This window comes from Canis aureus, chromosome 7 (assembly GCF_053574225.1).
Source record: "Canis aureus isolate CA01 chromosome 7, VMU_Caureus_v.1.0, whole genome shotgun sequence".
Lineage (NCBI taxonomy): Eukaryota > Metazoa > Chordata > Mammalia > Carnivora > Canidae > Canis > Canis aureus.
This window is the reverse complement of record NC_135617.1, coordinates 1,363,245-1,381,059: the sequence shown is the minus strand read 5'-3', so window position 1 is coordinate 1,381,059 and position 17,815 is coordinate 1,363,245. Positions and strand designations below refer to the sequence as shown.

Below are 17,815 nucleotides of genomic sequence, written 5' to 3'. Positions count from 1 at the left end.
AAGACATGAAAATCAAAATGATGTGTTTGTCACTTTGCTCAGAAGCTTTAAGAACCAATGCATAATATGCCGCCGCTGCCGTCGTCGTCGTCTTCTTCTTCTTCTTCTTCTTCTTCTTCTTCTTCTTCTTCTTCTTTTCCTGCAGCTTTCAGACAATTTTGGAAACATAAATAAGGAACTTCATTCACTTGAGTACCTGATACGATGCAGAGCAGGGGCCCCATCTAACTTACAATGCACATGTAGCATAAAAAAGAAATCTTCCTTTTGATTTTTTTTTTTTTGTTACTGATATGTGGGGATTGTTTAATACTACAACGTACCTTAGATGTTCCTGACTTGTTTTCTCACTTCTGGCAGAAGGGCTGAAAACTACTTATGGAATAATCTATTTTTCCTCTTTTGTTTATTTATCACATATTGCATTCCTGAAAATATCTGATCTTTTTTCTAAATTTTCTATTCTATTACATTAATCTATTATTCATTGAAAAGTATATTATTTAAATTTTTTTAGCTTTGTGAACTTTAATATCTAAAATAACAGCCTACAATCACTACTCTGTTTTCAAAATTTGCCTGTTTTTTCTTGCTTGCTTTTTTTTTTCCACATGAAGTTTACAGTCAGTTTATTTTATTAAAAAAAAGAACCCTCAGTGTATTTTTGTTTGTGTGTTAATTGATGGGTTTATTATCATTCTTATGTTAGCAATCATTTCTGCTTTGTGGTTACTAATTATTAAGTGTAAAATTATAACTATTATATAGATTAACTGTTCCAGTTATTTAGAAGATGATTCATATGTATACAGGGTATTTATAACAACTTATTCCAAGAGAATATATGTATTAAGAGGGTCATTATGATTTAATCATTGTAATGTTTTAGTAAAAATTGTATAATTTTCCATGAAGCATTCACAAAATTCTCATTCTAGGGAAGTCCCAACATACAACAGAATGTGACCAATCAAGAAAGACTTATTCTAAGATACATTTGCAAAAAGCTTTTCGCTTCCTAGCTTAGTGGTCAAGAGAGAGCACTATAGAGTTAGATTACCTGGATTCTAATCTAAGTTTTGTTATTTACTACCTTGTAACTTTAGGCAAATTATTGCTCTTCTCTGTGTCTCCATTTCTTCATATATAAATAGTGCTACTTCTGGGGGGGAAAAAAGACCCACACAACTCATAATAATGCCCAGCCTTATAAAAACTTAGTTCATCAGAAATAAAGAAAAACAAACACAAAGTCTTTTAGAAAGGAAAAGGAATATACAGATCACATAGAAATGATGAGACCTCAGACAGCTTTGAGCTTTTCAATAACACTGGAAACTGGATGAAAATGAAATAATGCCTTAAAAATTCTGAGGAAAATAATTTTCAAGCTGGAATTCTAAACTGGGCTGAGCATTCACCACATATGAGAGAAAAATAAAGATATTATCGGATGCAAGGATTCAAGCATTGTATATCTATGTACGTTTCCGGGATGATATGGGAAGATTTGCTTCATCAAAATGAGGCCATAAAAATAAGACAGAGAAAGGACAGAAATTTCGTGAAGAAGGGATTTACTTTGGAAAAGAACAACAACAACAAAAATCTCCAGGAAGGTGAAAGAAAAGCCCAGGGAGTCATCCTGCTGCTTCCCTACTCAGACCGTTCCGATTGGTGCAGAATGTCAGGGGCAACAGAAAGGGTATTTTCCAGGGAGAAAGTGGACCTGATAGATCACCTGGTGTGTTTGGTCCCTTTGAGAATCCAATTCTGTCAGATGGCTTGCTAATTAGCAACAGCTACAACAAAACCTCAACAACGGAAAAATCAAACCCATTATGATTCCCCGAGAGGAGAAAAAGTTGCAAAGAAAAAGGCACAATGTAAGGATATAACCTGTGATTGAGCTAAACGTTGATTTATAGTTGAAATGAGTATAGATTTACAAAAATTGTGAAATCAGTGCATTGAAAGGACAGAAAAGAACTTATTTGCGTGTGCGGTATGTGTGTGTAAATTCTTATATTCCTTATGCAGGAAGTCAATAAAGCATGTCAAAGCAGAAAAATCAACAAATGTCCACACATTTTTAATTTTGAAAAATAACAGTGACTGCAAGGAAAAAACAGTCGAAATTGGTTGCTCTATAGAGAGGAGATATTAGAGACAGGAAGATGAGATACAAGACTGCTCTTTTGTTCTTATAAACCCTGTATTATTTGACCTTCAACAATGTACAGAAATTATTTTGGCAATTCAAATTGAAATTACAAAATTAAAACTAAAATAATATTTTTAAAGGAGAGAAAAATATGTAAACTTGACACTAATTATGCAGCTTAGAAGATATTTTACTGATTAGAGAAGTGACCATATTTATAGAATAAACTAAAAAGTCCTATTGGAAAAAGTAAATCATAGAAAGGAAGGATAAATCATGAAATAAGTATATGAATTAACCACATTAAACAGTCACATTGACATTCTGAGGACCAACTAGGAAACAAAGCACAGAAAAACAATTGACATTTACTGATCTATAAATAATTCATATATTTGTCGTGTATAAACTGCGTATATTACTTTTTGTTTTACCTCATACCAGGAACAAGGATATAATTTTGCTTTAAAACAACCAGAAGAGATTCAGTTTGTGAAATATAAAGTAAAATTTGACATCCTAAGACTTTTGAAATGTAAATTCAATTTCAGCAGTAAAATGAACTGCCATTTTGTTTGACATTTAAGGAGAGAACAATTTGTTAATCTCTAATTTTTTCCCATTAGTTTGAAATTAGTCACCACCCCAAATGAATTCTATGTGAAAGTAAATACAGTGGTGGTTGTCCATTAAAAATCAGGACATTTTTAGATAATGCTTTTCCCACAAGTCTCTTTTCAAGCCAATAATTTATTAAATTGATGCATGCAGCCTTCATTAGTGACCATTATCATATTAGCGCTGTATTTTCTGAACAGGAAAGAAGAATCCTTTATGCTTCCACTTGCCTTTTGGTTCCTCAAACTAATTACTGATGTTGGAAGTTATGGTCCCAAGTTTAAAAAGTTAAATGAGCCAGGCGCCTGGGTGGCTCAGTCGGTTAAGCATCTGACTTTTCTCGGGTCATGATCTCAGGGTCCCGGGATTAAGCCGTCCCCTGGAGCCCCCATAGGGCTCTGCACTCGGCGGGGATCTGCTCGTCCCTCACTCTCTGGCCCCCTCCCTGTTTGCACTCCCTCTCTCTCTCTCTCAAATAAATAAATAAAAATTTAAAAAGCTCTATGAGCAAATTATTATATCAAATGTTGCACATTACTATGACCACAATTGTTAAGGCTGACCATTTATGAACAATGGCAGTTTAAGAGGATATATATATATAAGCGTACCCTTAGAATAACTTTTTAGAGCTATAAATATACGTAGAGAGAGATCAATATTTGCTTTTAATATCGCCCTAATTTCATCACTCCTAAGCACATATATTTACACAGAGTTGAATTTTGGTTTCTTTCTCGTTTTAGTAAGATCATTCTGGCTCCTTTGCATTATAGCAAACGAACTGGCTGCAATTACGGGTGTGCAAGAAGAGTGACAACAAGAGCACGTGCAACTGCTGTGGTGAAACTGCTTCAGCCCGATGCCTCGGCCTATTGGAGCAACAACATATGAGGCAACTGAGTTATTTAGATACAATCTTTAAAAGTAAACTTGAGTTCATGACCAAAAAAACAAACAAACAAACAAAAAAGAAAAAAAAAAGAGAAAAGGAGACAGAGAGACTTAACAACTCCTACTTATTTCACCATGTGGAACATGGAAAATTGCCCAGAGAATCTGTACACAGTGAGCATAATGTAGGCAGAATGACTGGCTTTTGGGATATGCTAGTCAACTCAAACAATAAAACCCAAACGATCAGCTGTGAGATTACCTGCTATTACCTAAAAGACGATCCAGATGCACTTGAACAGAATCCGTCTATTTTCCCGAGCAAGCGAAACGAGCAGGGAAGCATAAACGGCTTCGTGCCATCACTGCTCCAAACGTGATAGCTCCCGACGTGCCTCCCTTCCCTCACCTATTGCGCTGCTGCATCCCAGCGAAGCCTGCTGAAGAGCTCCCTTACTGAGGAACACTTTTAGTTTCTTTTCCAAACAAAGGGGAGGAAAGAGAATGTGAATTCGAATTTTACAAGAAGGAGCCCATCGCATGGCTTGGGCTCAGGCCCTCTCCACTCGGCGCCGGGCCTCCAAGCATCATCGCCGCCACGAGTGGCTACCAAAGTCCCAGAGGGCCTGAGGTGTCCCGTGAGAGGGACCCTTTAACTTGGAAGTCCCCCCTGTTCACTAGAGGCCCCAGTGGCCGGGACGTCGCCCTGGATCCGGGGTGGCCTTCGGGGCTGAGGCCCGGCGGGCGCCCACAGCGAGGGGCCGGGCCTTCGTGGGCGCCCTGAGCTGCCAGGTGTCCTGAGTGCACAGCCTGCGGGGGCAGGTGCCGGGCGCGGGTCGCCGGGTCAGACTGAGCCGCACTGCAGCCTCCTTGCTGCACACTGACATGCCGCGAGCTCCAGGTGGCCGGGAGCTGAGAGGACAGGGGCCCGAGGCCCGGCCCGTGGAGCCCCCGGGGACAGGGCCGCCCAGCAGGCTGCTCCGCAGGAAACACGAAGAAATCCAGACGGAGCAGCAGCCGGAGCCCGGGGCGCGGCCTGTTCTGCCAGAGGCCCCCACTGCACTGTCACCACCGCTGCTGTCACAGAGCAGGGGGCACCCGGTGCCAGACACTCTCTTGAGTACTTTAGGCGTGTTAAGCGACACGACTGTCACGACGGGCCTGTGAGGTTCGTGCTGCTATTCTTTCCTTTTTTTAAGATACTGAGGCCGAGGCACCGAGGGGACACCTCAAGGTAGGCAGCTCCCAGAGGCAGGGCCAGGGTTGAACCCGCTGGCCGGGCCGAGCGCTGGTGGCCGAGTAGACGACAGGACGTCAGCTCTGCAAGCGGCCGAGGGGCCGGGTCCTGGTCGACACGATGGCAGCAGCCGGGCCGCAGCCGCCAGCATCCAGGGTCCCCCGACAGCACTCGGGGTGGCCGTTGAGCTGCAACCTGTGCTTGGTGAAATATGGGTAGCGTTTTCGAAGCTACTGGAAAGCACCACCTTCCTGCAAGTGGTTGGGGCTCGCGAGGGGGTGCCCGTCGTGTCAGGGCGTCAGAGCCGCCGGCTGTGCCCACACAAGGTCCAAGGTGTGAGTTGAGGCCGCACCCACCCGGGGCTCCGCTTGCCAAGGTCGGGGGCCTGGGTTATGAGAGCCGGAGAGAGGGATGCGCCTTTCCGGTCTCAGCCCCAGGACGGGCCGGGGCAGGCCAGGCTGTCCTGGGCTGCGGGGGGCCAGCCCACAGTCACCTCGGCCTGGGCGGTGTTCCACTGCTGCAGGTGGCACCCCCCGCCCACATGCGACCAGCAAAACGCCTCCAGGGTCGCCACAAGGCCTGCGGTGCACGTGCGTTCAGGGGCGAGAGGCCACCTGGCCCGGCAGGAGAGCACTGCTAACGGAGCACCAGCCCCTCGCATCCGATGCCCCTGGGGCGCTCGCCCTGCTCGGCCGCTGGCCTGTCCTGCATCACACAAGAGTTTTGCGAGAGCTGGCAAAGAAGGCATCTTCCTCTACGTTCCTGTTGGCTGCTTCCCAAGCGGGCCAGTGGCAGTGTGACTGGTATTTATTTCCTCCGACAGCAAACAGGCATCCGGAAGGTTAAGTAAGGTCAAAGGGAACACGGCCTTGATGATAACGCCGAGCATTAGAGGACTTAGGGGCCGCCGTCCCTCAAGACGTCCACGCACACCCGCGAAGACGCGTGTCCAAGACCGTCCTCCGTAGCTGTGATTGCAATATGGAAATACCGAAAAGCAACCCAAATTCCCATCCGTAAGGAAGCGGTTAGGTAAACTATGGTACATTCTTAACACGTAAAAGGGAGAGTCCATTAGGAAACAGATAGATCTCTCTGCCATAATGTGAGTTGAAAGAGGCAAGGGTCGGGCAACTTATATAATCTGATCCCACTTGTGTTTAAAATATACATTATTTATGTGCTCGTGGAAGCGTCGAGGGAAATATCTGAAAGAGAATGAGGTGAGGAGAGAATGAGATGGGATGGTCGTGTGTGTGTGTGTGTGTGTGTTTGTGTGTGTGTTTAAATGCATATTGCTGAGCTTTTGTATCTCACAGTAATACAATAACACAATTTCACTAACCATGCTAAACGGCCCCTGTGTGGGCTGGAAGGCAAACAGTCCTACGGGTGATTTAGAAAGGCCCTCTTTAGCTTCATAAAACAAATTATTTTTTTAAACTCTAATAAGACATAAAAGCATTACATTGTCCGTCATATGAAGGAAAGGGACATGCAACCATTACAGCTAACCAAGGGATATTTCCTAGAGTTCTAGTTTTCAAAGATAGCGATCGAGCATTATTTTTTGCAGAATTTTAAACTATGATAATTAGTACCACAATGCTTGGGAAAATGAGCACTTTTTTAAATAAAAAAGTAGTTTTGGGACGCCTGCGTGGCTCAGCGGTTGGGCGTCTGCCTTCGGCCCAGGCTGTGACTCCGGAGTTCCGGGATCGAGTCCCACGTCGGGCTCCCTGCATGGAGCCTGCTTCTCCCTCTGCCTGTGTCTCTGCCTCTCTCTCTCTGGGTCACTCATGAATAAATTAGTAAAATCTTTTTTTAAAAAAAGTAAAATAAAATTAATTTAAAAAGTAGTTAGGGTAGGAAGGCTCTTTCAAGGTTAAATTTTGGAATGGAGGAGAGAGCTTCTTTTCCTCTGCATGTTTTATTTTATCCTCGAACAAAAACAGTTCATCACTTTTCCATTCCAACATGTTGATCGTGGGTGGACACAAAACGGTCTTACTCATCTGAGGTTTCCCTCTACTCGGTATGGGTTGGGTCACCTGGCTTCTTCCTCCCTATTCACGGAAAACTGCCAAAACGCTCCCTGGGACCGGGGCAAGTCCTCTCGTCTGTTTTCTCTTCTCGGTTCTGTCTGGGTAGCTCCGGCGGCCTCCAGAAGGCGATGCAGCTGTGGCTCCGCAAACGTCTGTCTTTCCGTGTAACTCAAGCACACGATTGGGAAAACCGAGTTCACACATTGTTTCTACTTCAATTAACAACTATATTATAAACTGACAGATAACTAATGAAAAATAAGGGGTTATGGAAATAATAGCTCAAGCGAATGGGTTGCAATTAGAAGCTTATCAATGCCCACTTTTGTTATCATTCTGCGGTGCTCTGAAACCTTGAGAATGTAATTAATATTTCATACAATCCGCAGCCTCTAAATGAAATTCCACGTTTACATCAATGGGCAAAAAATTAATTAACGATCATCAACAGACGGCGTAGGAATGTCTTGTTTACACAAAGATTATTGTCCAACTCAACTTGAAGAAAATAATTACCTGCTACACACCAGGGAGAGCTCCACATTGTTATAGAGACCTCCACATGGATGACTTTTTGAGTGAATTATTGTTAAACAAACTGTTGGAGAGTTGAAAACCCTTGTCCTACATGTAATAGCAATTAGGGGAGTTAATGGAAATTCTGCTCAGAGTGCGGGCGAGGAATGCGATGTGAGGGCACTACCACCGCGATGGAAAACCGGCGGAAGTCCCCCTGCACTGGCCTGGCACGGTGGGCCCACTCTTTTTTCACTAAGTCAGATTTCTTCTTTAGCTATGATCATGGAATAAATACCGTGTATCCCCTCTAAGCCTCTTAACCACTCAATATTATGTAATCTGAATTTTTTCCCCAATCAAATATGGCCTCCTTGGGATGCAACTACTTTTATGATTGGCAAACTATAACCCAATGCAAATTTACAGACTGCTAAATTTTGTCTGCTATTTTCTGAAGAAAGCGTCAAGGGACCGAGCTAAATCTTTTCTGGGTAGACGGATAGATGCAGACATTAGCAGACAGACGGGCAGATGGACGATACTAACCCAACAGGCCGGCTAGGCGAGGCCAGACACTTGCCGCTTTCTTCAACACAGCATCCTCGACCTAAGAAGCAGGACCGAGGATGCAATCACAGGGAAAAAAAAAAAAAAAAAAAAACATAGGTTCTAATTGCACAGCTTCATAATTCCTTCCCCTGCTATAGCTGGAGACATAAAACTCACTAAGCGCTGTGTCGTTGACGTATGCATGAAAAAGATCACACTGCCCCGCACTAAATCCTTCAGTCCTGCTAATCTTTTTAATCTGGTTCTTAAACATTTGGCAATTGAATCTCTCTGTTTGAATTTATGAACTTAATCTCCGATGGCTAATGTCTCCAGTAGGAACTTTAAAACTGAGAGCAATATCTATATTTCCTTAAGCATTGATCTTTGAAGTCGTTAGGTGTAAATCTGATTCCCCGGTGGATCCGTGGTAGTCCATCCTAAGGACTTGCAATATCTCAAAAGCGTCCTGATTCCTTTTTTTGAACATCATTATAGGATTCTCTAAGACTTTACCTTTGAACCTGCAAGATATTGCGTTCCTGGGCTTCGCACAAATGACTCTCAGAGTCCTAGTCGGAGTTAGTAAGGTCTGTCCCCTGGGCTTTGGCACATGTGGATGGACTCGGGGGGCGGCCTCAACAGCATCAGGCCCTGGCTGGACTCTCCGTGGCAGAAGCATTAGAAAATATTCCTGACCTGAGTCCGACCCATCAGCCACAACTAATTTCCATGACAGTGTAATTAGAGGCGTCCACGAGGATGGGTTGTTCCGATTACAGCACCACGGAGCTATGCCAAGTCTGACTAGTTCGATTCAAAGATACAGAGAAAAATACTGGAGAAGTTCTGCCTCCAAACAAAAAAGACTCCGCTTCACTCACCTAACTGCCACTTAGCTTTTTGCTCCGTACTGAATCCTCACACCTCATTCTTAGTTTTGTCATAAATTACAGAATCAAAACCGCGAAGACCAAGGGACAGCGTGGCTAGCGCGTCTCTTGATCTACAAGGCCTGCCCCGGTGTCACTGGAGATCTTCAGTGAGTCTAACGCACTGTGTTCTCTCAAAAGTCACGCAGAGTTTAATCAGCAGCTCTCTTGTCTTCAACATATTGGTAAGGGGACTTTTATGATCTACCACTATTGTGTTTTTTTTTTTTTTCTTTTTTTAATGGTAAATAAATCAAGTCCCTAAATGTCTCTCTCCTTCTCCTTCTTTCTCTCCTCTCCCCTCCCCCCGCCTCTCCTCCCTTCCTCCCCTCTCTCTTTCCTTCTTTCTCTGTCTTTTTCTTTCCTTCTGTCTCTCGCAATATAAGACATTTAGGGACAATGAGACATTTAGGACAATCTGACTCTCTGTACAGATCTAACTATAATACACATAAAAGCCTTGTCTTCATTTCTGAATCACCCTAGAAAAATCCTCACTTGGCCAACCGTCCAGAGGTTTCACTGACTTTGGCATCAGGCAAAACTGAGTATTTATTAAGTATTCACTACGTGCTGAGTATTTTTAAGCTCTCTCAGTTACATACAAGAAAGATTATTGAAGAAGGTTTTCCTCGAGGAACTCACAACATAGATAGGAAGTTTGCGTAAGTAGGCGTGTGACAATTAGCACATAATATGGCCAGGTTTCAAACGAATCAATAAGCCGTTTTTAATTTTTTTCATAAATTCCTGTAGGCCACGATAGAAAGATTCTGTTTTCTAGAAAATGAGTTCTAGCTTTAGTCTGATCTTTTATATTATGTCATTAGATATCAACAGAATCCTCTCTGGGGAGGCATCCCCTACTGGCTCCAATAGGGGAAGGCATGGTCTCTGTGCCTTATTTATAACTGTGAGGAGGCTGAGACGGCTCCTGACTTACCGTAGGTATCAGAGCCATGGGCCTGCAAGGGTCATATCTTCTTCTCTTTGGCTCTTGCAGATGGAAATTCTGTATTTTTCACATTTCTAAGAAGTTTCCCTTTAAGCTACTCATCTTTTTTTATTATTTTTTTATTATTTTTTTAATTGATTGAGTTCTTATTCCTTAATTCAGAGGTTTTAAAATGTTAGCATATCCCTGAAAAGGTCGCCTAAAGTAATGATTGAAAGGGGCACTCGGTTGGTTAAGCATCCGGATCCTGATTTCATCTTTGGTCCTGATGTCAGGGTCCTGGGGTGGAGGCCCTAGTCGGGCTCCGAGCTCAGCGAGGAGTCTGCTGGAGGATTTCTCTCCCTGTCCCGCTGCCCCTCCCCCTGCATGCACTCTCTCTCTCTGCCTCTAAAATAAATAAACCTTCCAAATAGTGATTGACAGCCTCTCTCTACAAGCATTCAACTGTGACTCACAGGAGCAGGGATCTGGACCTTAAACAAGTATTTTTGTGATTCTTATGTGGGTGCCTTTCAGATCATGCTTTGAGACCCAAAGCTTTAGTAACTTTGGTACTGAATTTAAAAAATATATAATGATGTTTCTACTCAGAGGAGCCATCATTGGCAGATTGATTTATCTTTGTCCAGGGCTTTACTACGTCCCACCTGTAATCCCATTACCTGTCCGTGTAACTACAGTGTTCATCCCATCAGTATAGAGACTTACGCGGCACTCAGACCTAAACAAATGAGAGATGAGAGAGACCAGCAGAGACAACCCCATAAGGATGAATTCAATGGCAGGAAGTGAGAGACACAAGACATCCCCGGACAGGACCCACTAGAGAAGAAGGTGGATGCAACAGTCCTCACAACCGGGGAGTGGGGGGGGGGGGTGGGGGGGGTGGGGAGCCACTGTCACATCAAAAACATTCCTCCAGGGGCGCCGGGTGGTTCAGTCAGTTAAGCATCCGACCCTTGATTTCAGCCCAGGGTCATGAGAGCGAGTTCCACATGGGGCTCTGCTCTGGGTGTGAGGCTGCTTATGGTTCCCTCTCTTCCTCTGCCCACCCCCCACCCCAGCCCAGGCACTCTCTTTCTCAAAAAAATTGTTAAAAATTCCTCCAGTGGTATGGAGATTTTGCACATTTTCCTACTTCCTTTTTCTTCCAATTATATATTTGCTTATTGCTCATTTGTATTCGCCAACTCCTCCTAAATAGGGTGTGCCTCAGAGGAGCTTTCCCTTTCTTATTTATTGCTATACCGTCCAATGCTTAAAAATGAACAAAGCATATAGTATTTGATTGAAAAAAAAATGTTGACCAAATTAATACTAATAAGTAAGCAGAGCTTTGAATGCTGACCCAAATGACAGATTTTTAGTGCTCTGAGGCACCTTATTGTCACTTACTATATATTCAAAAGATGGACCATCTCTCACCTACATCTTTTCTTACTGACATTTCTTCAAGGACACGAATCCATTATTTTCTGATAAAGTCTATCCCATTTTTGGAGTTTCTGACTACTATGTAGGCCTTCCCTCTAGTTAGTAGAACTCTATCTTGTACATTCACACTCTGGCCCTAGTTCGGCCTCTTAGGTCAGCGCTCACACAACTGGCAAATCTTCTTTACGGTCTCAGTTCACACATCTTGGAAACTGGCTTTTAAGTTCTATCATCCTGTGACCAAAAATTAAGCCTCCCCAATTATATTAACCGTGTTTGGTAAAATGCAGTTAGCACTTTGAAATCACCCTTGTGATTTGCCTCTTGAGCTGCTCGTCAGCCAATATCTGTCTAAAATTTAGGCGGCCAGAGTTTGAACCGGTGATGTAGGTATGGTTTGAGACACGCTCCGAGCAGAACGGGACTATCACCAGTCCAGACATCCTACTTATGTTAATGCAATTTACCATTGCACTAGGTTTACGTGCTTAGTTTTGTTCCCATCCAAGTTACAGTATAGAATCATATTGAGCTAATTGTTAATTTAAAACTGTTTGCTCCCTTTTGTTATTTTTTTTAAATAGGTTTATTTACTTATTTATTTTTTAAAGATTTTATTTATTTATTTATGAGAGACATGGAGAGAGAGAGGCAGAGACACAGACAGAGGGAGAAGCAGGCCCCTTGTAGGGAGACCGATGTGGGACTCCATCCTGGGACCCCCCTGGGGTCATGCCCTGGGCTGAAGACAGGTGCTAAATGCTGAGCCAACCAAGCGTCTCTGTTTGCTCCCTTTTGTATGTTTTATTGTTTCTTAGCACTCATAAGTGAATATAAAAATATATATATTTAAAATATGTAAATCTTGGCCTGTAAAAGTTATAATTTTTTTTAAGGAAAACAATGCTTTAAAATATTAAAGGCTATTCAGCTCATCCATTTCTTCAGATACACTAATGACATACCCTGAGATTAATTCTGATTATCAGCAAGCTGCATCTGCGGATTTCTTATCCCGAGTTGAATTTTAGTGCAATGCCATTGTCCAGTACAGGGGACTCTGTATATAACCTACGAATAGATTTTTGTCAAGGCATCATTGAGGATATCATGCATAACATTGCATAGACCCTTCTTTTAGGTGCACCTTGAGTTTATTTGGGAGAGGGGTACTGAATACTTAAAACTGTTCCTCTTATTATTAATTATCTTCTTTTTGTCTTATGATTGGTTTCTGCAGTTGTGGAACTGATTATATTTTTATTTTCCCTGTCAATTGTTAGACAACTTTTAACAAATCAAAGGAGTTTCGTTACGTGCATTTGTAATGCTGGCTTAATTCCTGGTTCCATTTTCTGTCCTTATCTATGTTCCCCCAATTCTCTCCTATTTATAGAGTGAACTGTTTCTGGAACCCTGAGCCCCAAAACTTCAGCCCACCTCTGATTTCAGCAGCAGCTCCAGTAGGTATGTCCTAGGGAATTTAGAATCATCTGATGTCACACATCTTCCTTCTTGCTGTCCTGGGGTCCTCCTGAAGTCCAAGAAAACAGAGATTGATTTGAAGATAGATATGGTTGAGCTACGTGGACTCAAAATGAATTTTAGGATTTTGATGTGAAAGTTAGGAAAAAGATGCTCCTTCTCTCCTGGATACAAACCATGGAAGATTAGAGCTCCTGGCAGTTCTTTTCAATCTCGAGGTGAGTCAGGATTAGAATGAAACCCCTAATATAAAAACATAATAGAATGGTGGGGAAAAAAATGTCCTTGGTGACATTACTGAGATAGCATATCTATCCTCATATAAAGCCATGTTTATCTCCAGTTTTACATTTTCTATGTAGTTTAATCCAGATGGAACTAGATTTTCCAATATTTTCATTAAGAGGTACCTTGGTTTGTCCCCTTTAAAACTAAGATTTTTTTCATTGTACAATGCGCATAGAACAAATATGATAAAATTATGAGAATTCTATATGATGATAAATACAATGAATGTAACAGTGTTTAGCAAGAGTAAGCCCTTAATAAATATTAAATATAATTAATATTATATAGTCCCCTTACTTGAAGGCCATATATAGATTTATAATTTTCTTTTTTTTAGACTTATAATTTTCAAATTGAGCTCTGTCCAGACCTCTTTCCTGAGTTACTTTTATACATATTTAACAGCTTATTTCATATTCTAACTTAGAAAAGATTTTAAGATCTTAAATTTAGATTGTCCAGAACTATGCCTTTGATTATTCCATCCGCTAACGTAACCCCACCCTTACAAGTAGCCATCTTGGTAAATTGCGATTTATACTAATGTGATAAAGACAAAGCTTAGGCTAATCATTGACTTTTCCATTTGCTTTCTTACTCATATCCAAATTTTTAGCAAGTTTTCATGTTTCTACAACCAAAATTTACTTTAATATTCACTTTTATTCATCTTTCTACACACCTTCCTAGTCCCAGTTGCCATAAGTTTTTACCTAGGCTATGGCAATAGTTATCTACTTATTCTTTTCAAGCAGCAAAAGGAATCCCTTAAGAATATGGCTTCATGCTATTTTCCTGTTTAAAAAGCCATCAGAAGTTTCCTGTAACTGATGTGGAATTCGAACTCCTTACCTGGACACAACAACCTTCATTATCTGATCAACTCCATGTACCACCACTATCTGGCTGGCTCATGAAGCCTTAACTACATTGACCCTCCAAGAATTCTAGAATAATTAATTTTATTTTCTAATAAATCCACATGAAATGTGCTTTTTCAAGCTCTGTGAATGCTTGCCTGATCTTTTCATTGTGTAGATCTTATTAATGTTACCTGGTGTCCTCCCTCTTCCTCTTAGATCTTTATAGCACAATGTAAATGCTTCTTTATAGAACTTATCCCATTTAATGTAATTTTATTTATTTTTAAGTTATCAGTATTTCCATAGAAAAGTATGGTTCATGAAAGCAGAGATCATCAATCCCTAGAAACTAATCCAGTGGTTGGTACATAACAGGCCCTCAATAAATTTTACTTGAATAAATAAATGAATAAATCTGCTCACTGACCATTTTCAACAAAAATATTTTCTTATTAATTGTACATATTTAATTTTACATACTTTCTTCAACTAAATTTGGTGAAAATCTCTGTACACACATAAGTTATTTCAATTTTATTATATTGCTTTTGTTTTGTATTTAAGGGGAAAAAACAAAGTTCTAGAAATAAGAACTGCTTAAAATTCCACATAGCAGAGAAAATTCCAAAGCATACACCTAGCATTGTATTAAGTGATAAATTCTATAAAATGGACAGCATTAATGAAATTCAAGAAAGGAAGAGATCAATATAATCGAACATCTCAGGAAAAGTTTTTGTTGTAAAAAGAGATTAAACAAATTATGGAAGAAAACTAGCTTCCAAATAGTTGGAAGAGCAAAGGCAAGATTTTATAGGCTAGGGAAGCACTATAAAATACTTACGGTAAGCAATATATTTTCTATGGGAAATTGACTTCCATTAAATATTAAATACTTCCATTAAATAAAAATTAGATCTATTTTACTATGATTCAGGCTGCATATCATGCTAAATATATTTTACGTTTACATCCGATATGATTTATAGGTTTCCTTTATCTTCATAACTATTCGTAGAACATGACATTATTCAGAGTTTTTCACTTAATGAAAATTATCTATAGTGGAGTGTTTATTCTTATAAAAAATATTTTTACGTATAACAAATGAACTAGACTAAGCTTACCAAATCTGATAGTTTTCTCTAGTAAAACCTTTAATCATGAGACAAAAATGAAGCAACATGTATAGCAAAGACATTTTTAAAGAGATAAGAACAGACTAAAAAGATGAAATTACAAAATGATGTGAAGCACCAGAGTAAATGATATAAGTGGAAAAAGAAGAAAAACTCTTGTTCATTCTTTTTTTTTTTCTTTTAGATCTATCTATTTATTTATTCATGAAAGACACAAAGAGAGGCAGATACACAGGCAGAGGGAGAAGCAGGCTCCCTGTGGGGAGCCCGACGTGGGCCTCAATCCCGGGACACTGGGGTCATGACCGTAGCCGAAGGCAGATGCTCAACCCCTGAGCCACCCAGGAGTCCCAACTCTTGTCCATTCTTGCTACTATTTTTTTTTTTTTTTACTTTTTCTTTTTTTTTTTTTAGAATATTTTTTTTTAATTTTTTTAAATTTTTATTTATTTATGGTAGTCACAGAGAGAGAGAGAGAGAGGCAGAGACACAGGCAGAGGGAGAAGCAGGCTCCATGCACCAGGAGCCTGATGTGGGATTCGATCCCAGGTCTCCAGGATCGCGCCCTGGGCCAAAGGCAGGCGCCAAACCGCTGCGCCACCCAGGGATCCCATTTTTTTACTTTTTCTTATACAAAATTATAAGAAGATGGATGACATTTTTAGAGATGTATGTAAATAATGTAAAGAAATAAAAGAGTTACATTATTTGAAATAGTACCTAACTATAAAGAACATTTAAAGACTTGACCCTTTTTAACTGAAGTTTTAAGATGAAACTAAAATACTTATACATTATATTAAGCTATATCTACAAAATGACTTACCATATAATTTATTCACAGGACAACTATAGCTACAGTCCTGAATTTTCTTTGATCATTTGACAAACTCATTAAACATTTCTTTTAAAAAAAAATATTTATTTGAGAGAGAGAGAGAGCAAGCATGAGTGGGGGGCAGAGGCAAAGGGAGAGAGAGAAGCAGACTCCCCGCTGAGTACGGAATCCAATGTGGGGCTCAATCCCAGGACTCTGAGATCATGACCTAACCAGATGGCAGACGCTTAACTGACTGGACCACCCAGGTGCCTCCCCACTAAATATTTCTTAATATTGTATTACACCAACATCAGTCCTTACCAAAAATTAAAAAAAAAAAAAAGATAAATGTTTCTTTAAGTTCAATTACAGAAGATGAATTGGGATTGTATATTAATTGGAACCCAAAGTAATTTCTGCCAGAAATATTCTTCTTTTAATATTTTCCTTTAAATAAATTATAACCCATTCTATAGTCATTGTCGGGTTTCATCTATGTCCTGTACACAACCTAAAAGACTGTGGAAAAGTAGAAAATGGGTCTACAATCTTCACTAGAAAAGTATTCTATTGGCCTCCAGTACATTGTTTTTGACCCTGACATCTTCAGGGTTTGATCTTACAGTGGTCCCCTGAAATGTACCGTCTTTTCATTTCTCTTCCAAGGATAGTAATTTTGTTTTCTGCCATCTTCCTAAATTGTTCCATGGGGCATTATAGAGTTCTTGTAAGTTTAAGACTCTGGGGAAACATAGTCAAACTCTTCCCAGGACTCAGAATCAATCCCCATCTTCTCTCTCTTTTTTAAATTGTACCCTTTTTTCACCTCCTTTTCTGAAATATCCTATAATTATGATTTTGGTTAGTCCAAAGTTTATAAAGCAAAAATCCAAAAAGGCAGATTTTTGTATACAAATTCTCATTTTGGCCTTACCTTAAGGAAAATGTTCTCAAAAAGTCTTGATCACTTTCTTAAAAATGGAAAAGGCAAAATAAAAAAAAAAAAAAAAGAAAGAGAAAGAGAGAAAGAAAGAAAGAAAGAAAGAAAGAAAGAAAGAAAGAAAGAATACCAATTATTATCCCACTAATTATCCTATCTCAAAGTTTTAATCAGAAACAATCCTTATCCAAAGATAAAATGAGGAAAAGAAAACATACAGTATGAGGCTAGAAATGAGACAACAGTGTTTCAGAACAAAAAGGTGATCTTGTACCAAAACTTCAAAATGTGCTCTGTGTTCTTAACATGTAGTGGATATGTTTAAATGTTTAGGATGAATAGATGGTTTTAAAAGACTAAAATAGGTACCTGGATAGTTGAGAAACCTATGTTTATCATGTATAAACACACACACTCCCACTACACACAATATATGTGGGTCCCATTAAATAGTTTCTTAAATATTTAGATAAGACAGAGAATAATTACGTTCTAAGCAGTTAATGAAAAGTTCTGCGTTCTATTGGAGGCTGTAGATCTGGCTGTTCAAACAAAAACTGGAAAAAAAACTCATCCTAAACTAGTTTTCATACATTCATATTTTCACTTAAACAATATTCCATTCCAATTTGACTGTCTTAAAAATCCTATAAGAGGAGTCCAGAAATCTCTTCTAATCAAGAACTTGTAGAGGAATATTATGTTGTTCTATTTGCTCGTATAAAGATTGCAGTATTATATTGCCTAATTTTCTCTGATTTGATAAAGCCCATCATCTAATTTTGTCAAAGTTTTACTATTATAATTACTATGATTAGAAGATTTGTGGAGGTTAGTAATTCTTGAACACAGAATTTAGAATGTAGGAAATGAGCTTGACCAGGTCAAGGGATTTACAACCCAGGAACCATTATTACTTTATAATGAGCAATG

At 40.0% G+C, this 17,815-nt stretch overlaps 1 long non-coding RNA gene across 1 annotated transcript in view; it reads right to left on the bottom strand.

Moving 5' to 3' along the window:
* LOC144316742 (uncharacterized) overlaps positions 1 to 17,815 on the bottom strand; it is a 110,985-nt gene that overhangs the window by 40,636 nt on the left and 52,534 nt on the right. The window contains exon 2 of the long non-coding RNA XR_013382593.1: positions 12,788 to 12,881. This is a non-coding gene — a long non-coding RNA (uncharacterized LOC144316742). The remainder of the gene's footprint in view (positions 1 to 12,787; positions 12,882 to 17,815) is intronic.